Source organism: Anomaloglossus baeobatrachus, chromosome 5 (assembly GCF_048569485.1).
Source record: "Anomaloglossus baeobatrachus isolate aAnoBae1 chromosome 5, aAnoBae1.hap1, whole genome shotgun sequence".
NCBI classification, from domain to species: Eukaryota; Metazoa; Chordata; class Amphibia; order Anura; family Aromobatidae; genus Anomaloglossus; species Anomaloglossus baeobatrachus.
In genome coordinates, this window is record NC_134357.1 from 98,277,980 (window position 1) to 98,299,695 (window position 21,716).

Here is a 21,716-nt window from a genome sequence, read left to right on the forward strand (position 1 = left end):
CTTCTATTTCATAGGAAAAAAACTGCACCTGAGTTTATAGGCCACCATTATACTTTTATCCCCTAAAATTGGTTTATTGGCAGAGGCTGTGCAGCAGATAGTACTGATGGGCTTGGATCACTATTCTGCAGTGATCATGCTGTGACCTTTCACCTGACAGCTTGATCCTAGTACCTTTCTCAGCAGTTTTGTGCAGAGATGAGCGGACTCGTGTAAGGTCGGTTTAGCGGGTGCAGGTGGACTTTTGAAAAAGTTTGGTTTGGGACGTGTACTTGGCATGAAACCCAATAGAAGTCACTAATTGAGCAGTTCTGGACTCCACCTACATGCAGCCAGCCATAAGCAGATCACTTCAGGGGGGGGCAGGGCTTTAATTTATGTTTGGGTGCACATTACATCCCATCACGCTATTGTGACCCCAGTGCAAGCCGATCAAATACTGCAATCGTCTTGCGCTGGGTTGAGCACTGTGCGTACTTGAAGACAGCAATGCTCGCATGAGTAGTTTCCATATGTAATGCCCCCAATCTCTGAACTCAAACTCTGTTTTTTTGTAAAGTCTGTGTTCGGTACGAACACCAAACACTGAACCTTGAGTTTGCTCATCTCTAATTCTGGGTGCATGGTCTATAATGCACACAGACATAATCCAAAATCTTGTAGAAATCCTTCCCAGAAGAATGGAAGATGTTTCAGCTGCAAAGGATGTATCAACTCCATATTAGTGCCTATACATAAAGAATATGATGTCATAAACTCTCCTCTAGGTACACAAGTACAATTAGTAGTACTAAGTCTAAGCTGTATAAATTTGAATGTTTATTGTGTGAAGCAGATCAGGTGATGTGTATTTATGCAATCGGTTAAGGTGAGATCTAAGGTTATCAACACCCTTTATCAAGGTTCATTACATTGTTAGGCATCTTGTTTTCCTCAAAAAGGGCCAAATAAATAAATTTGACTGACTCTGAAGAATTACGAAATATTAAAAGTCTCAAAGAGGAATGCAGCAGTCCTGAATTTCCTAAGATTGTGTGGTAATCATAGACCCGGCAAAGGTTTTGTTTCAAATAGTCAACAGGTTCAGAAAAAAACATGTAGAGAAAAAAAGACACATTAACTGCAAAAGGTTTGATAAGAATCAAATACAAAGTGATCAGGAACCAATTATCCTACAGTGTTGTCATGTTCCAGAACTGCAATCTCCCTGAAGTGCCCAAAAATACAAGGTGTTCAGTGCTCAGAAACAAAGGAAAAGTAGGGAAAGCTAAAACCAGGGGTGGGATTCAGCCGGTTCTGTCCTGTTTTGGCGAACTGGTTGTTAAAATAGCAGCCGGTTCCCCGAACCGGCAAGAAACAGCTCCAGCAATCCGGTCCTCTGTATTCACTTGTGTTAGCGTCTTTAACACACTTACACAAATTAATCCCCGTACCACCTTACACGCCGCACTTCCAGGTTCAGTGGAGCCTGTCTGCTCCCTGACCTGGCATGCAGTGAAGCGCTGATGCTGCAGAGGTCACGGCAGCGTGGTGAGTTTGCTCATCCTGCTGCCCCCTGCTAGCATCAGTGTGTCTGCAGAGTGCAACGGAGGAGTAAGGAAGACAGAGGAGAGGCCGCCGGTGCTTGGAGCAGGTAAGCACTCAGTGAGCCAAAGATGCAGGGAGACAAGAATCTGCAGAGGAGCCTCATAAGATGGGAACTATATGGGAAAAGGAGCCACATGGGACAAGATCTGCAGGCGAGAGGCGGCCGCATAAGATGGGAACTATATGGGAAAAGGAGCCATATGGGACAGGATCTGCAGGGGAAAAGGAGCACATGGGATGAGATCTGCAGGAGAAGAGGCCATAATGGGTGAGATCTGCAGAGGAACGAGGCAATAGTAGGATGGGATCTGCAAAGGAAAGAGGCCATAATGAGATGGGATCTGCAGGGGAAAGAGATCAATTGGGATGGGATTTGTAGGGGGAAAGGAGCAACATGGGATGGGTTCTGCAGGGGAAAAAGACCACATGGAATGGTATCTGCACTGGAAAAGCAGCCATATGGGATGAGATCTATATGGGGAAGGTCGTCCATTCAAATTTTAGCAGGGCTCCTTTAGTAATAATTTTTAAAAATTGTAGAAAAACTGTTTGATACAATATGACTAACAGTGACTGGAACAACTGGTGCTGGACAGGAGAGTGAAGGTAGAGGAGAGGAAGAAGGGGAAAGATATTTTACTTTAAATTACTTGTATTTTTTGGTTGAGGAAAGTGAATGAAAATGGGTGTGGCTAACAAAATGAGTGTAGTTATAGAATGGGTGTGGTTTTCAAATGTGCGGGGTTTACAGAGAACCTGTTGTTAAAAATTAGAATCCCACCCCTGGCTAAAACCCAACCATCACTGAACTGGACGCATATGTTTCAACCTCAAGACTGGGACAAGAAATATCTGAAGTCAGATTTTTTAGACCTTTTATGGACTGATGAAATGAGAATGACTCTTGAATGACTAGGTGGATGGGCCTATGGCTGGATCAGTCACAGACCTGCATTTTGACTCAGAATCTAGCAAAGAGGAGGTAGGGTCCAACTGTGGGCTGGTATTATGAAACATTAGCTAGTTGAACCTTATCGGGTTGAAGATGGACTCTAAATAAACTCCTAAACCTACTACCAATTTTTCTTAAAGACACTTTCTTCAAGCAGTGGTACATGAAAAACTGCATCCTTCAAGAAAACCTTGAAAGTTATATAGGACAAGGCTCCATCACAACATTGAAGTCTCCACTGCTTGGTTACCAGTAAATGGCTTAAATATGAAAGAAAAATGATACAGCTCCTTCCTCACCTGAGCTAAAAACTATTAAGAACTTGTGGACTTTACATAAACAAGGGATTTACAGTGAAGGCAAACAGGATGTTGTGCCCAAAAAGTTGATTGACAGCAGATTAAGAAACTGGAAGGCTCCATTGATGGAAGACTTCTGTCTGTTATAGATAAGAAGGGTGGGCTATATTGGTTTTGGATTCTTTTTTCCATTTTTATAAATGTCAGAATTTTTTTTCCCTTTTTAAGATAGGCAAATTTACATTTTTCATTTAATTGCATAACAATTTTGGTCACTAGTAGTTGCCTAATAAATCTGCACTCATAGATATTTCATCCAAAAAATCAAAACCTATATTTTACTATCCTAAATATTCATGCTTCAGGTTTATTGACCTTTTGGATTGACCAACAACACTGTTGTGGTCCAATGATAAATTAATTATCAAAAATACAACTAGCCTAATAATTCTGCACACAGTGTATAATGTTATGAGGTTCCATATAGTTTGTCTGGAATTGTTGTTTTCTTTTTAAACTATTTTCTCTACTTATCAATTTAGCAATTTTAAAATTAGAGAGACTGGACTGTTTTTTTCTTTTACATTGGCAGTAGAAATAGTTGCGTACAGCATCGGTAACTTACCCAATGCACATTACATGTAATGCCAGTAGACCTGCTCACTCTATTTTTAATACTGTAACTAGAGATGAGCGAACCGGTCGCGGTTCGGCTCGAGGTCGGTTCACCGAACGGAGGTCCCGTTCGAGTTCGGTTCGTCGAACGTTCGACGAACCTAACTCGAACCGCATAGGAAACAATGGCAGGCAATCACAAACACATAAAAACACCTAGAAAACACCCTCAAAGGTGTCCAAAAGGTGACAAACAACTCACAACACAACACAAACACATGGGAAAGTGACAAGGACATATACTCATGCGAAAACAAAAGAGCTGGACAAAGAAAAAGAGGAGGAGACACAGATATATGAGTATATGCAAGGAAACATCGATGCCATTACTGTGCAACTTGAGCCCTGCTCATTTTAGGCTTCCAATCTGGATAAATTGCCTGAGCTTGCCACGTACGCCTTGGGGATCTTGTCGTGTCCTGCAGCCAGCGTTCTCTCGGAACCTGTCTTCAGTGCTGCTGGGGGTCTGCTTGCAGATAAGCACATGTGTCTGTCCACTGACAATGTGGACATGGCTCTCAGAGGACTTTTGTTCCCCTGGCTCAGCCAGGGGAGGCGAAAGGCACGCGTATTTTTGAGAGTGCTTCATGCAAAGCATCTTTTTCTTTTTCAAAAGGGGGTTCAACTGATGCCAGTCAAGTGGGGTGTGTGTGGCCCAATTAGTGGCAACGAGGGAGACTGTGGTTGGAGTCCCCTCGCTTTTGAAAAAAGAACCAAGATGAACAAGTCATGGCTCTCAGAGGACTTTTCTTCCCCTGGGTCATCCAGGGGACGGGAAAGGCACGCGTATTTTTGAGAGTGCTTCATGCAAAGCATCTTTTTCTTTTTCAAAAGGGGGGTCAACTGATGCCAGTCAAGTGGGGTGTGTGTGGCCCAATTAGTGGCAACGAGGGAGACTGTGGTTGGAGTCCCCTCACTTTTGAAAAAAGAACCAAGATGAACAAGTCATGGCTCTCAGAGGACTTTTCTTCCCCTGGGTCATCCAGGGGACGGGAAAGGCACGCGTATTTTTGAGAGTGCTTCATGCAAAGCATCTTATTCTTTTTCAAAAGGGGGGTCAACTGATGCCAGTCAAGTGGGGTGTGTATGGCCCAATTAGTGGAAACGAGGGAGACTGTGGTTGGAGTCCCCTCTCTGTGTTTTACATGATTTTCGAAGGGCATGACATGCCTAAGAGGTTGAGTTTCATCATCTGCAACTTGTTGGCAACAGAAAGGCTGCCTTTACACCCTTTTGAGACCGAGGATTTTCGAGACCTTATGCCCATTGCAGTGCCCCAAGAGCCGATGGCCAGTCATCACTCCTTCTCCAAGAAAGGCGTGCCCGCGCTACCACAGCAGGTCGCACACAACCTAACCGATTCCTTGAGAAACTCTGTGTGTGACAGGGTGCATTTCACCACAGATACTTGGACCAGCAAGCATGGACAGGAGAGTTACATGTTGCTGACTGGGCACTGGGTAACTATGGTGAGAGATGGAGAAGGGTTTGCTGTACAAGTCTTGCCGTCCCCACGACTTGTGTGTCAATCCTTCCTCTGTATGTACAAGTTCCTCCACTGCTTCTGCTTCCTTAACCTCGTGTGGGTCCTCCACCTCGGCCCAAACCCTGTGTGGTCAGGCCACCCTTCCTTGTAACTGCGCCCAAGGAATCCCACACACCTCCTTACTATGCTGGCAGCAGAGCTTAAGGCCATCAGGCGGTCAAATGTTTACTTTGAAATGTAGGGGAAATGTGAGACACTGCTGAGGAATTGTGGACGGTTAGCTCTGGAGAGTGAGACCGAGTTTCATCAATGGTTGTCTACACTCAACCAGCAGTAAGGGAAGGTCGGGTGCGACAATGATGCAAACTAGTCTGCGACCCTTCTTCAGGGCAACGTGACACACGTGCCTTGTATGGCTCACGTGTTGAACCTGGTTATCCAGCAATTTTTAAAACACTATCACGGCCTACATGGCCTTCTGCAGAGGGCACGGTGTAACGCCTGCCTGGATCGACACACTCAGATGGGCTGTAAAGGATAGGCTAGAGGCAAGCCACTCACCAAGCTGGACACCCAGAACCCTGAAACCCTTTAACCCCTATACAGTGATTTGGAATTACACAGGGCCCAAGTTGATCAATACCTGTGGAAGGCTGCACTTCCAGAGAATAGTAGTCATGCAGGGTCAAAAACATTAATTGAGGAAGAGGAACAGAATGGGATGGCCAGGACTTAATCAGAAAACAAGCAGAGGTGAAATGCGGATCGGCCAACGAGGTACATAAACAGCAAGCAGGAAAAGTAGTCAGGTAACAAGCACACAAACTCATAAAACTGAACTGGGGGTAACAGTAACAAGAGGTTCGTAGCTTTGTCTGGCAGTGGTCTGCAGACAGGAGGGGCCTAAAAAAGGGTGTGGTGTCTTCCCATTGGTTGTAGCTGAATGATGGTACTTCATCTGTGAGATACCCACCACCTACATTCAGCCTGTGGTTCTGTATCTGTCAAGGTAACGCAACCCAGTGGGTGACCATAACCTGCGTCCACCTGTGCCGCAGGCATCGACTCCTTTCCCATCATCAGCACTATGCACGAAAGGAACACATTGTCACCTGGCGACCGGAGTACAAATTGATTGAGTGGACTACCTTGGTGACTTAACAGCCGTGTGCGGCAATGATGAAAACCTGTCTGCGGCCCTTCGTCAGGGCAATGTGACAAACGTGCCTTGTATGGCTCACGTGTTGAATCTGATTCTCCAGCAATTTTTTAAATACCATCCCGGCCTACATGGCCTTGTGCAGCGGGCACGCTGCTATGTGCTCACTTTCATCCTTCGCACCCAGCAGCTCAACAACTTTCATCGCTCCTGAAGTCTTAGGGTCTGGCGGTTAAACACCTGAAATGCGATGTTCCGACACGCAGGAATTTGAATCTGCACATGTTTCAGTGTCTGTGGCAGCACCGCAGAGCCCTGCTGAAATACGGTATGACATATACCCTGGGCTAACTTGATCCAGAGGTGGTGCAGATCACGCTGCTGGAGTGGTGTCAGATCAAGGACCTATGCACCCTTCTACACAGTTTATAAATATCGACGAAGATCTTTAGCACTGGCGATGCCATTCTCAGCGTGACAATTCTGGTCATCTACAAGTTGGAGCACACTGTACGCATTATTCGGAGTCAGGTGTTGGTCCAAGAGGAAGGGGAGGAAGTACAGGAGGAGTCATATGCAGAAGAGATAATAAGATCTACAAGGTCCAGACGGTGAGCTGCACCTAGGCGGAAGTCAAGGGACGGTGGGGGAGAGGGATTAACAAGGGCGCATAGTATCAGCAAAAATTGTTGAGGAAGGTGCAGGAGCCCATGAAGAAATGGAGGACGAACTGGCGATGGGCATGGAAGACTCAGCAGATGAGTGAGAGCTTGCTCAAATTTCGGTTGTGCGAGGTTGGGGGGAGAGGGCAGAGGAAGGAGGCACGATTCTCACCTCTCTGCCACCAACACACCAAGGACTTGGTCCTCCTGGATGCACAAGACACATGAGCGCCTTCTTGCTGCACTACCTACAACATGACCCTCGGATTGTACGAATTCAAAGTAATGCTAACTACTGGGTTGCCACACTGTTAGATCCCCGGTACAAGACAAAATTTGGCGAAATAATTCCTGCCATAGAAAGGGACGCACGTATACAGGAGTATCTGCAGAAGGTGGTACGGATTCTTAGATCTGCTTTTCCAGTAAACACCAGTGCTGCACAGAGTGAATCTCAACGCTTTGTCATGGATAGGAGGAAATGGTCTTTTACTTGTCCACATCTGAGGGTCCGAGGGCTGGCTGCTGTGCTGAGATGGCATTGAGTACGGTGTCCCTGCAGAGTTGCACTTTTGGTCATATACCAAATGAGTTGAAAAAGGACAAATGCTGGTGGAAAGGGGAACAGGTGTGTTGGAAAGGGGAAAAAAGTTTTTGTCCGTGGGTTTGTTGGTTAAGCAAAAGTAACATTTGATGAAGAAACACCATCTGTTACGGTGGGACTGGCAGATTTGGATAAGGTGGTATATACTATGTTACCGCTATATAACGAAAATTAATAAGAAAAGAAAGAGAAAGGTATATATCCCCATCAGAAGTCAATGTGCACCGTGCTCCCAGATGGAAAAGGAGAGGTTGGCAACTGGAAGGTTTGGTGGAGGATACAGATCTGTGTGGCTATGAAACTAATAGTTGCCTGAACCGAGTTAGACGCCACTCGGATCTTGAGACTGGGAGCCCTGTTAGCGTCACAGGGTCCATACGCCCACCCAGCCCAGGAACTCCCTGTTAACATCACAGGGGCCATTGAGTACGCTGACCGTGTGCATTGGGGCCACACCTGTGGACAGCAGGCGCATCAGCAGCAGGCCTGTTAATGCCACTGGGCTGCACAAGCAGGACTTGTAGGACAGGAGCTGGTCTTAATCGTTCTGCGTTACCAACTGTGGTGGCGGCCTGCATCGATGCCCTATCCCTGCCTACCTCTGGCCTAAAGCCGCAATGGGTTCAACACATTTAGGTGTGCTCTTTCGGAGCATAATAGAAGACTGCGCACCTCTTTGTTGGCTCCAGCCCGTTTTATAACCTGGGTCCGCCCCAAAGCAGGGTGGACCACAATGCACCTCCTGGAGACAAAAGCAGAGTGACACGTCATGAGTGGCATAACTAGCGTCCTATTTGGAACCGCAACTTCAATAATGACCTCATGGCTGCCACGACACAAACACCTCACCAGTCATCGTCTGACCATCAATAATGAGGTGACAAGTCATAGGGGCGGGCCTCTGCAAGCCATTTTGGAGTGGCCTGGCCACATCGTCAGGACACCTGATGCCCTGTGGTCTATATGGGCCCCCCCACATGAGGGGCAGGGCCAAAGAGTTCATTACCGAACCTAGTTTCTGATGCAGTAAGTGCCTGAGCATGGTCAGTTGCATGAAATAGAGTATCTGAAAAAACACTATCAGCTTTAGCATGGTGTCTAGGCACAACACAGGACTTAGACCCGGCACGGAATGCAAGTACCTGTGCAAAGAGGCTTTTCACACTAAGTGTGGGAGCATGCGCTGTATCCCGAAATGAAGACTTAGCCTCAGAAATGGCACAGTCAGGCTGAGCATACTCACTAGGCGAAACACTGTAGTTAGGCTGCAGCTGGGGTAAATCGGCACACGCATGCGCACTAGCTGCCTCTCCACACATACACTTGGAGGAGAAATTGCTCTTCGGGACTTGGAGATGCTGTCTATGAACAGAAGGAAAAGCTAAAGGAAGCCTCACTTTCTATCCCTCCGAATGATCAAATGCAGCAAGGAATTCCCTGAGTTTGCTATAACATTAGCGTAGCAAAATGTGCATGAGGGTGTCATGCAGAGGTGCTAGAAATAGCTTGGCACCAGTGGGGCACTAATGAAATACAACATCCAGTTCTATGATGCCACTAAATGGCAGTATTTTTTGCTATCATTATAGCTTATTAAAAACAGGGCAGGTGGGTGTCATGCAGAGGTGCTGCACATAGATTTGCACCAGTGGGGCACTAATGGAGTACAACAGCCACTTCTTGTATGCCACTAAGTTTACTCAATTTTTGGTATTATAATGTCTTAGTAAGTAACAATGAGTTTGAGTGTGCAATGCAGGCAGAGGTGCTGCAAATATCTTTGTACTTGTGGAACGATACAGCAGTCCAACAGCCACGTTTAGGATGCCACTAAGTTCACTCAGTGTTTGCTAGTATAATGGCTTAGTAACAATGAGTTTGAGTGTGCAATGCAGGCAGAGGTGCTGCAAATATCTTTACACTTGTGGAACGATACAGAAGTCCAACAGCCACGTTTAGGATGCCACTAAGTTCACTCAGTGTTTGCTAGTATAATGGCTTAGTAACAATGAGTTTGAGTGTGCAATGCAGGCAGACGTGCTGCAAATATCTTTGCACTAGTGGGACTATACAGAAGTCCAACAGCCACGTTTAGGTTGCCACTAAGTTCACTCAGTGTTTGCTAGTATAATGGCTTAGTAACAATGAGTTTGAGTGTGCAATGCAGGCAGAGGTGCTGCAAATATCTTTGCACTTGTGGGACGATACAGCAGTCCAACAGCCACGTTTAGGTTGCCACTAAGTTCACTCAGTGTTTGCTAGTATAATGGCTTAGTAACAATGAGTTTGAGTGTGCAATGCAGGCAGACGTGCTGCAAATATCTTTGCACTAGTGGGACTATACAGAAGTCCAACAGCCACGTTTAGGTTGCCACTAAGTTCACTCAGTGTTTGCTAGTATAATGGCTTAGTAACAATGAGTTTGAGTGTGCAATGCAGGCAGAGGTGCTGCAAATATCTTTGCACTTGTGGGACGATACAGCAGTCCAACAGCCACGTTTAGGATGCCACTAAGTTCACTCAATGTTTGCTAGTATAATGGCTTAGTAACAATGAGTTTGAGTGTGCAATGCAGGCAGAGGTGCTGTAAATATCTTTGCACTTGTGGGACGATACAGCAGTCCAACAGCCATGTTTAGGATGCCACTAAGTTCACTCAGTGTTTGCTAGTATAATGGCTTAGTAACAATGAGCTTGAGTGTGCAATGCAGGCAGACTTGCTGCAAATATCTTTGCACTTGTGGGATGACACAGCAGTCCAACAGCCACGTTTAGGATGCCACTAAGTTCACTCAGTGTTTGCTAGTATAATGTCTTAGTACCAATAAGTTTGAGTGTGCAATGCAGGCAGACGTGCTGCAAATATCTTTGCACTTGTGGGACAATACAGCAGTCCAACAGCCACGTTTAGGATGCCACTAAGTTCACTCAGTGTTTGCTAGTATAATGGCTTAGTAACAATGAGTTTGAGTGTGCAATTGGCAGGAGGGTACAGTGGCAGGGTTGTGGGTCTCTGGGTAGAGGAAAGGAAGCCTGCCTTTCTATCCCTCCTAATGGGGAAATGCAGTGAGGAAATCCCTGACCTTAGCTACACAGACGCTGTCATCTTGTGTAGCTGTTAAACTCTGTTTTCAGGACCTGTCACCTATGGCTCTGACCCTGCCGGTTTGAGCCCTTAAAAGGACTGATAGAAAGTGCTATCCCTAAGCTGTCCAGCGCTGTGTATGGAGCGTATACAGCAGTATCGGCGATAGGAGCTGCACCAGTGATGACTGACACCAAGGACGCAGAAGGCAGATAATGGCGTGCTGGAGGAAAATGTCCGGTTTTATAATGCAGGGACATGTGACATGGACATCCTATCACACATGCCGTTGCTTCTCTGGCTAAAAGTCCACTTAGCTGTGTGTGTCTGGGATTGGCTGACATGCTGGCCCTCCCCACTACACGAGCGTGCTTAGGGAAGGAAGACAAGGAAAAAAAAAAAAAATGGCCATCGCCATTATCCATACAGCAGTGATCTGAATGCGCTGTTCCCGCACACTATACACTGAAATGTCATAATAGTGTGAGTCACAGAGTGACTTACACTATTACAGCGGAAAGCCAGCTAGGAATTAGCTGTTTTTTTTGCTGCTAGAACCGTTCTCGAACGTATCTAGAACTATCGAGCTTTAGCAAAAAAAGCTCGAGTTCTAGTTCGATCTAGAACAGCCCCCAAAATCACTGGAGCTGCGAACTGGAGAACCTCGAACCGCGAACCGCGCTCAACTCTAACTGTAACCCTCCTAAAAAATAAAATCCCTCAAAAAATAATTAGCAGTGTAAATCTGACTCTGAAAGATTACCAAGATTTCTAGAGAGGCAAAGATGCAATATATTAATAGCTGCATGAGAACAATTTGTAATTGAATTCACTTTCAATTTAATTTATTTACATTTGATTTCATTTTAATTAGCTTTCCTTGCATAATAGTTCATTATAGTGTTAAAGTAACAAAGCACAGGAAACTTTTCTTTCTGCCATAGCATCTAAAATGCAACAAACTAAGAACAAACTCTTCAAACTCTTGTTTTATGTATCACAACACAATGACAGCCATGTACTGTAGTCCTTTGAAGGTTTTAAATTTAAGCAAATACAACCTCAGGTGAACAACATCATTTGACAAATTACTATTTTTAATTTATTTATTTATTTATTTATTATTTATTTATTTAACAAACGCTATACCAAAATTCAGAAGCAGTATGTGAAAAATTAAGTACACCATTACTACTTCCTCAGAAATGAAAGGAACCTGTCAGGTTCCATATGCGTTCTGACCTACAAGAAGGGTGACCTGTGGCCTTGTAACCCCTTCCTACTCATCTCTGTGTTGCAATAATGTGTAATATGAATGTATAAGAAAAGTTTTATTACTTACATTTTCCCTATGTAAATGGTCAGAAGCTCTATTCCCCTGGGCATTACATCGCCCTATGGGTGTTTGCATGCTTTCCGTGGTATCACGCCCTTGTGGGCGTGATACCATGGATTTACATGAGTGACGTCACCGTCAGCTCCTTGAGATCCCGCGCGTCCGCGCTTGCCATTTCCGCAGCCTTGTTATCCGGGTGCTTGCTTGTCGGCTTCTGACGCGCACTGCGCATGCTCAAAAGACTCCTGTGGTTCCGACCATGCACAGTGCACGTCTGAAGCCGACAAGCAAGCACTTGGATAACTAGGCTGCGGAAATGGCAAGAACGAATGCCCGGGATCTCAAAGAGCTGACAGTGACGTAAATTTATGGTATCACACCCACAGGGGCGTGATACCACGGAAAACAAGAAGTAAATGCCCACAGGGCGATGCGACACCTAGGGGGCTAGACCCTCTGATCATTTACATAGGGAACATGTAAGTAATAAAACTTTTTTTATACATTCATATTACACAATATTACAACACAGGGATGGGTAGGAAGGGGTTTCTAGGCCACACATCACCCTGCTTGTAGGTCAGAATGCATATGGGACCTGACAAGTTCCCTTTAAGAGGGCAAGTACTAGCCATATGCTGCTACTTCAATGCATTTGGTTATGAATTCATCAGCAAGTGCGACCATCTCTATTAAAGCAGAAGTTTTGGTAGTTTGCTGGTCAAGAGCACAATACCAAGGAGGAAATATATCAGAAAGGATCTAGAGAAGCAGTTGTTGCTACCCATCAATCTGTGAAAGGTTAGGATATAAGGCAATTTTCAAATAATTTGAGTTCAGAATTCTACTGTGAGAAAACAAATCTCTCCAACAGCTACATCTCAAACTTTAAAAGCCTCAGGTTTCATGTTACAGTAACTAATGAACTTTGTGACAGTACAATTTGAAAAGGACTAAGCAAGTTTGCCCTATTTGGAAGGATTCGCAGGAGAAAGCCTCTTCTTTATAAAAGAAGATATCAGCTAGGCAAAAGTATGCAAATTGACCTCTAAACAGTGCACAAGACTTCAGGACTAAAATGGAGATGTTTGGCCATGTTTAGTGAAAACCAAAAGGGTGAAGATTTGGATTTGTTTTGCAGCCACAGGATTTGGGCACTTTGCAGCCATTGTGACTATGAACTTCTTTTGAACATCCAACTATTTTAGAGTCAAATATGAAGCCATCAATCCAAAAGCTAAAACGTGTCCAAAACTCAGTTATGATCTTGTCATAATCCTTTCTCGTGACTCTACTTTCATGCAGAGCCAATATGTTTTGTGTATGTTATATTTTCTCATTCTAGGCCCAGTGGGAAGAGCCTATTTGGTAGTCCCTTATTCCGGGTGATAGCCCTGCTTTATCTTGGAGCCTTTTAACGCTGCCAGTTATAATTCCTGCCTCGCAGTATACATTTCTGGTTCCCATGAGTGGATCTGATCTTGTCCTACTACCTTAGTTCCATTCCCCGTTCCCTCTTCTCCCCTGCTCTGACTGAACTCCCTGCTTCCCTGACCTTCAGCTTTCTTTGACTCCAGCTCCGCACGCTTCCTGGTCCATGACGTGTCCTCTTGGCCTTTGACTCCGGCTCATACCCCAACCTTGTCTCTGTTCCCTTCGCTTATTGATGCTCCTTCCTGGTTACTGACAACTGGCTCTCACACAATCTTGGCTTCTCTTGCTCCCTCTGTATTGACGTTACCTCCTGGCTTCTGACTCGGTTTGATCGACGACTCGGCAGACCTCTCCCAGTGGGGTATTTGTAGCCTCTAGTGGTCACACACCTCATTACACTAAGGTGCCTGACATCTTTCTTGCACACTTGTGCCCTCTTGTGGGTTAGCATCACAGATCCCAAGCACACCATCAAATCTGATTACTTCTGCAGAGCTGCTGCAGAGCAAACACAACCATTCTCACAAACATGAGTCTGAGCCTCAATAGCCTCTCTCTGTGGATAGTATTTTCACTGCCCATAGTTACATGCCATGGCAACTCCTCCATCACCCGTGCTTTCCTTAGAGTATGGCAGTGCCTGGTAAAAAAAGCAAAGATAGCCGGACCAGGGTTTAGGGATGTGACACAGATCTTTTTATTTCTCCTCTGATATCAGCCTTCTGGTTAAATTTTGTCATCAATTAAATTTAGTTGGATCTAAAAAAAAGTTACATGAGCTAATCTAGACTTTATGAAAAAAACAGTTTGACTTTCTGGGCTTAGCCACATTTATTCTTACTCAATGTCAGTATATAAGATATGTAGATTATCCTTCACTTATTGAATAATAGAGGAAGCGTATATTTTCTTCTTACTTCCTCATCTGTGGGATAGACTTCTTATTTCTGCTGTTTACTGAATGCTTTAATATTTTGAGATTTCATTACTCAAGTGTATAGATATTGCTGAACCAATTTTGCAGAAACCTATGCCAGTTTCTGTCAATCACTTTCCAAGCTGGTGAGCCAGGATTTATGACCTCTGTTTTCCTACCTTATCTCTTTAAAATCTCTATAAAATCAGATGTAGAAAGCATAATTTCTGAATTGTGCAGCCAATTCCAAGAAAACATCCAATTTGTAATCAATATCTCTGGTTTTTAAGTATTGTAATCCACACCTGTGATTTTCTTATATAAGTCTTGCTGCTATAATGCAGATTGCACATTTCTTTAAAGGGAACCTGTCAGCAGATTTGGGGCATATAGGCTGCAGCAACCACCACTGGGCTCTTATATACAGTATTCTAACATGCTGTATATGCGAGCCCAGGCTGCTGTGTAAAACGCAAAAATCACTTTATGACTTAGCTAAACGGTCGCTGTGGTGGAGTTGGGTCATATGGGCATCTTACTTTTGAAGCCTGTGTGCATGACACATCCTACGCCATACACACTCGCCGGTCCCACTCAGGCGCACTACAATACTTTGATCTGCCCTGCTCAGGGCAGATCAAAGTGCGCCTGCGCAGGACCTCAATGCAGGCCTGTCTGTATGATGTAGGATGCGTCATGCACCCCGGCTTCAGCAGAAGGATGACAAAGATGGCCAAAAGAGGAGGCGTCGGCATCGGAGTACGGAGATGCCCATATGACCCAACTCCAGCACAGCGACCATTTAGGTAAGTGTAATAAAGTGATTCTTACGTTCTACACAGCGGCCTGGGCTCTTATATACAGCATGTTAGAATGCTGTATATAAGAGCCTCCGTAGTGGTGGCTGCAGCTTATAGGCCCCAAATCGGCTGACAGGTTCCCTTTAATATTGCTCAATTTAATAAAATCATACTGTGTTGTACTGTTAAAAATAATGTATGCTGGTAGACTGTAATTGTATCAATATAAAATCTTGTAAAATGTTCATAAATTTGTCATCTCCTTATAAAATCACTATTTCCCATTTCATAATTTCATGGCATATCAGTGGAATCTTAAGAATGAAGGTGTCACAGCGTTGGTGTAGCTGTATCCTCTTATATGACTTTTCCCTTCCCCGTGGTCTCTGTTACCTGGTTGTGCGGTAGAGTGCACCGTGCTCCCATTCACATCAGTAATCTTTAGCTGGTTAAGGCAAAGCAATCAGAAATTGATGATTATGAATAAGTAATCCCATAGTTGTACAGATGAGTGACTCTGGGAAAAATATATATTTTGGCACATTCCCTTGAATTTAGGAACAAATTTGTTGAGAATCAAATGACCTTTGATTGCCATTTGTTGTGTTCTATGGTCTCACAACCATAAAGCACAATAGATAGTGTAATATATATGTATGTGCATGTGTGTGTATGTATATATACATATATATATATCATAATATAATGCAAAGATTAACATGGAAGGGATTAAAATATATATATATATATATATATATATATATATATATATATATATATATATATATAATCGCTAGGATCCAAAAATACAAAAATAAGTTTGTCAAAACCACACTATTTTTGTCCTGGGAGAGAGAACTGAATAGGTCCTTCTCCACTTCTGAGTGGAAACAACCATTATCCTTTGCTACTCAAACTTTCAGCTGTGCATCATATTTTGAATCTCACATGAAAATGGTCCTGAGATGGTATAATAAACCGGATAGACTCAGCTATATGTTCCCTCAGATCCCTCCTCTCTGTTGGCGCAATTACAGCTCAAAAGGCTCTTTTATCCACATCGTGTGGGAATGCCCCAGAATATCATCTGTGTGATCCCAAACCTTACAATTAATCTCCTCAGTGCTTAACACAACAATCCCCCCCTCCCCAGAACTGGCATGGTTTATGCGTAACTTACAGAAGATCCCGGCACAAAGTAGAGTGGTGGCTACGCACATTTCACTGGCCACCAGAACAGCCATTACCAGGCACTGGAAACCCCCACGTCTCCCCTCTAATGCAGATATAATTTTCACTATTAATAAAACATGCACTTTCAAAACAATGTTTAACTCATAAAAATAATAATTTCCAGAGGTTCAGGAAAGAGTGGCAAGTGTGGATAAACTCATCATTGAATACGATCCCTGTTTTTTTGACATGTCCAAGCTAATTGCACTAATATTGGGTAATTCCTTTTGTTGTTTAATTTTTGTGTTATCATCCATACTGACTGTCGTGTTATTGTACAAACAGTAAGCAATGTGTTTTCAAGATGTATGTTGAATACATTCCTGATGTTTCCATGAAAATTAATAAAAATAATTGGTTAAAAAAAAAAAAAATATATATATATATATATATACTGTATGTCCTCTTAGGCACCAACCTCTTCCTGCTGCTTCAGCTCCTTCCATAGCTCCGCTGGCTTCCTAATGCACCCAATTCACTAGGAAAGCTCCTGTATGTCTCAATGCTTGTTCTCACATTATGATATAATATCATGCGTTGTGGCCTAGCCTGAAGTGATGGCACAGTGTGAAAAGGAAATAGATGCCTAAGCTGAGCAGGTGCTTTCGCAAACCAAAGGTGGGCTGTGAGCGAGGCAGGGACAGGAACAGAGCAGAGGCAGGGACAGATGATATACTAGGTGATTATGATATTTAGTAATTTAGCGCTCTTTCTTCATCCATATGAATTCAGCAAAATGGTGGCCAACATCTGTAGGCTAGGTTACAAATATCACATTGTTACTAGTGTTGGACCACTTGTTCTCCACTATTCACTGGCCGCTGCCTGTTACTGCAAATCAGCTTCTATTCATCTGAGCACTTGGTAGAGCTGTCCAATTTAGCTTTGTAACATCCTACCGCCACTGAAGCCCTAAACAGCTGGTGGGGGAAGATGCCTTGTTTCATACCTCCACCTGATACCAATGACCTATTCAAAATATATTTATGAACTATCTAAAGAATAGATCACTAATATCTTAATATCATAGGAAAGAAAAAATTCTGATCAGCAGAAATACTGATCTCCTGTGAGTGCCGGTGTTCTGCTGGCATTCACAGCAAGTGAGTCATGAAGGCAACAGGGGTCATCAGCCAACCCCACGCTGTCATGACAATCCATTGGCGCCTCATTGGCAGCAGGGAAGAGTGTGTGATCTCTGATAAAGTGCTTTTGATCGTGCTGTCAGAGTTTGACAGCACAATCTAAGGGGTAACGGGCACAGGTGGATATTGGATCCACCCATACCTGTTTGCTGCACATGTCAGCTGATCAGATCAACCGACGTGCTGGGAAAGACGTGGACTCACCATGTGAGCCTACATAAAAAGTAGGGAAAGAGACCAAGGATGTATATATACATCCTAGGTAGTTAATTGGTTAAATTAAAAATGTAAATTATGAAGACTTTACAGGAAAAAAGTTGAGGGAAAAAGCAATGTAATTCTGTAACATATTGCAAGCTGCAGATGCTGTCAATATTGCAAACATTTCAGTTTTAGTGATTATTAGTTCTTGTAAAAGATCCAATTTTCATCATTTCTGAGAGGAAATAAAGCACTGGGTGAATATTTCATAAAAGCTTGCATTGAAAATACCAATCCAATGTGTTTGCACTCAATAGCAGTTGCCATGTTACCAGAATTGTCTATGTTCATGTTAGACATCAAGCACATAAACACTGAAAAAAGGGATACAGTTCTCATTCCAGATGGTGTATACTATTCATTTATGGAAGACTGCAAGGAGCACATGTATGCAATATGCTGATCTAGGCAACAGCAATATTCTCAATATGTGAGAGAGGAGAGAGAGAGGGATAGAGAGCAATAATAAGGGTGTAAATGAAAAATACTCTGGCCAAGGTTAGCATTACCAACTTCTTTGCCATTTTTTTAGTGCAAAAGTGTTTAGGGGTGTACTAAATCTCCCCTACTGGAAAATGGGAAGAAGAAGCATTGTGCATGATGGATGCCTGATAGGGATGATAGAATATCTCAAATATTCGGCTACGCCCATATTCGACGAATAGATCGCCGCAATTCGACTATTTGCGAATATTCGATGTGCAATGTAAGTCTATGGGAAACCCAAATAGTTGCCAAATAGCAACTATTCGGGCTTCCATAGACTTACATTGTGCATCTAATATTCGCATAGTGGTGACCTATTCGTCGAATATTTGCGAAGCAGAATATTGCCAAATATTTGTGATATTCGATAATCCCTAATGCCTGATTCTCGCAAGAGATGCTGTTGGCCCCGGCTTACTCCCCCCTAGCACGTAGAACATTTGTACACTTGACTTAGCTATGCAGATATGTGTCTGGAGGGTGTGAAAAGCTATCAGCTGAAAAAGCATTTTGACAAAATATATTCTAGGATGTATGGATACCTTCCGGGTTTTTTTTTTGTAAAACCCAAGGACATGTGTTACATCTCGTGGCTCTCCTCTTGCAAGGAATGAGGTGGTCCCCCATTCCTTGTCTGCCGCGAGCCCTCCTGCTCAGCAGCGCCAAAGGCCTGGGAGACTGCAGGAGTTTCCTCCTCCTAGATGCAGCAGAAGGGTGACACCTAGTGGTTTACTCCTTGTAAGGAATGGAGTGGTCTCCCATCCCTTACCTGCCACGTGTCCTCCTGCTCAGCATCGCAGAGGGTCGGAGTGGTTGCACAGTGTGCAAAGGATAGATGCTCAGGGAAGCAGCAGGACTTCCCTTAGCTCTGCACATTGTGAAACCGAAGATCCCGCCTTTATGACCCAGAGGCAGGAGGTTGAGCATATGCCCCACGTGACGTCTTCTGATTCGCTCACTGGTATCACACGGCCAGATAACAAGGCTGGTGATGTGCTGAATCCTGACTGGCCGGGCCAGGACGTCACAGATCATGATTGGGTCACATCCGTCTCGCGCCCGCCCTTGGCTGGAGCTACATCTCCTTAAAAACCCCTCCTGCCATCATGGCGGCGCGCGACCGTCCTTCTATGTTTGGATGTCTGGCAGCGTGCTGCCACGCCACTGTACAGACATTGTATTTTGCAGGTCTCGCCCCTGCCTTGATGCTCCGGCAGTATTCCGTTTAACAGGCTGTGTTCATGTCCCAGGTGAGCTCCTTGAATCTCTGTCGGACTCACCTGGTTTCTGAAGCACACGTGCGTGGGCACCTCTGTGCTACCCTCGTGCCATATTCCTGTGACTCCCGCTGGCACACGTGCGTAGGCACCTCTGTGCGTCCCCGTGCAACAGGTACACCGAGTTGTGAGCCCCGTGCCATACAACCCTCACGGGTTAGGGCGGACAGGTGTACGCAGATCGTCTGTGACATTCCAGACGATCGCTAGCAGCAACCCGCTCACTCTTCTCCCACCATAGCAGCGGTCCCTTACACCGCACAGTGGACCTTGACCAGCGGAAGCTGTCCATATACCATCTTGGCACGCTTCCCCGGGTCCCCCTCGTAACAGACATGTTACCCTTTTCTTAAAAAGATGGTTCAGTTCATGAAATGTCATTTTTAAATATCTACTTTTACACCATAATCAATTTTGTAATTACTTTTATTGTAAGACTCTCAAATGTGACATCCCAGGAGTCTAGCACTGCACTCTCTTCCCCCTTCACCGTCAATCACCCCTCCTGCAAAAGCTGCAGTTACTTACTACAGTTTAATAAATCAACACCCTCAAAATATGTTCTGATTCCATGTCACTGATAGAAGCTGTGGGAGAGGGGAGTGCAATGCTGGCACTCTGCATTTATTATCTCCACCAAAGCTTAGAACTGTTAGGCCGGGGCCACACGGGGACTACTGCGATCCTCGCATGACACTCGGTTCACTCTGGCAGCACAGTAGGAGCTGAGTGTCATGCGAGTGTCATTGCGACTGAGGTTTGATCCTGTGATCGGACCACAGCTGCGGGGGGGCGGGCCGGAACTGAGGAGGGGCGGGCTATCACTGAGGAGGGGCGGGCCAGCGCTGAGGAGGTGAGGGCCGACACTGAGGAGGAGAGGGAGGGATTTATCTCCCTTTCTCCTCTATTGCCGGGTATTGCCATTCTCGCTCTGCACTCGCATTACACCGTTGTAATGCGAGTGCAGTGCGATGTTTCTCTCGTCCTATAGGGTGCGAGAGAAAGAGGATCGTATTGCACCCACAGCATGCTGCGACTGTTTTCTCAGTCCGATTAGGGCTGAGAAAATAATTGCTCATGAGTGCTGGCACATAAAGTAATATTGTTCCGAGTGGAATGCGATGTTTTATCACATTCCACTCGCTGCGGTTTTCATGCCGTGTGTTTTAGGCCTAAAGCAAGACATCATCAGGGTGAAGATAGAAACCGTGAGTGACAACAGTGCCACCTCACAGCTTCTATCACTACCCTAAAATGATTCCTCATCAGGGAGGAGCACTCGTGTCACTCACACAGTTTTGTCACCACCCGTGATGACAATTCATATTGTTGTAAGTTTAGAAGCTGCAGCAATTGAGAAAGAGGTAGAATGCCGGCGCTGTGCTCACCTCTTCAACAACTTCTGTCAGCTTTGTGGAACCTGAAAATCTTAAGGGCGTCAATGCAAGAAACAATGTTAAATAACTGCAGTGCCACCCCCTTTTCCAGGAGTAGTGATAGACGCTGCAGGGGGAAAGGAGTGCAGCCCTAGCCTCCTGTGATGTAACGTTTGCAACTCCTCTCAAATTAAATGTCACAGTAAGTACAGTAAAGAAAATCATATTTAGGCTTTAGCTATTTAGGGGGAAGTGTAAAGTATTTTATAATCATTCTAATTACAAATGTGGTTAGGACATAAAAGTAGATATGTAGAAAGGACCTTTTAAGTACTAGATCACTCCTTTAAAAAAATAAGGATTTTTTTTCTTCTAGACAACCTCTCTAAGCTGTTCAATTAATATAGGCTAAACAAAGCATAGCTACACAGCCTAGGTGGCAATGGCAATACATAATAAGGCTTACATAACTTATTTGTATCTGCTAAGAATCCATGCAAGCAAGAAGACCCCACTGCTACTTGCAGCAATCCTCAGGTTCAAGGACCAAATTTTGACCATTCCTCAACAGGTTTTCTCAGCTAATTCAAAGCTATAGATAACACACTGTGAGCCCATGATATACCCAGCACTGCTACATTTTCATCAATTTTACGTTCAAATTCAGTTGGTATATATAAGCTTAGTCCATTCACAAGACGACTGGCACATGAAGGCTGGATAGTTGGAATGACTCTGGGACAACCTGTTTTGTTGTATGCCCATAGCTTTGTCATGATATTTTCACACTATATCTATTTAACATTACATTGAAGAGATGGATTAAAATCAATGAAATCCAAAATAACTCAGTGGTAAATAACGGCCAACAATGTATTAGTACTTGGCGGCTATCAAACTGCAACATCTATTAGTCCATTTATGTAGAAAGCCACAGCATGAC

At 44.3% G+C, this 21,716-nt stretch overlaps 1 protein-coding gene across 1 annotated transcript in view; it reads left to right on the forward strand.

Moving 5' to 3' along the window:
* PCDH15 (protocadherin related 15) overlaps positions 1-21,716 on the forward strand; it is a 2,365,808-nt gene that overhangs the window by 1,998,353 nt on the left and 345,739 nt on the right. The gene's annotated exons all lie outside the window — the stretch shown is intronic.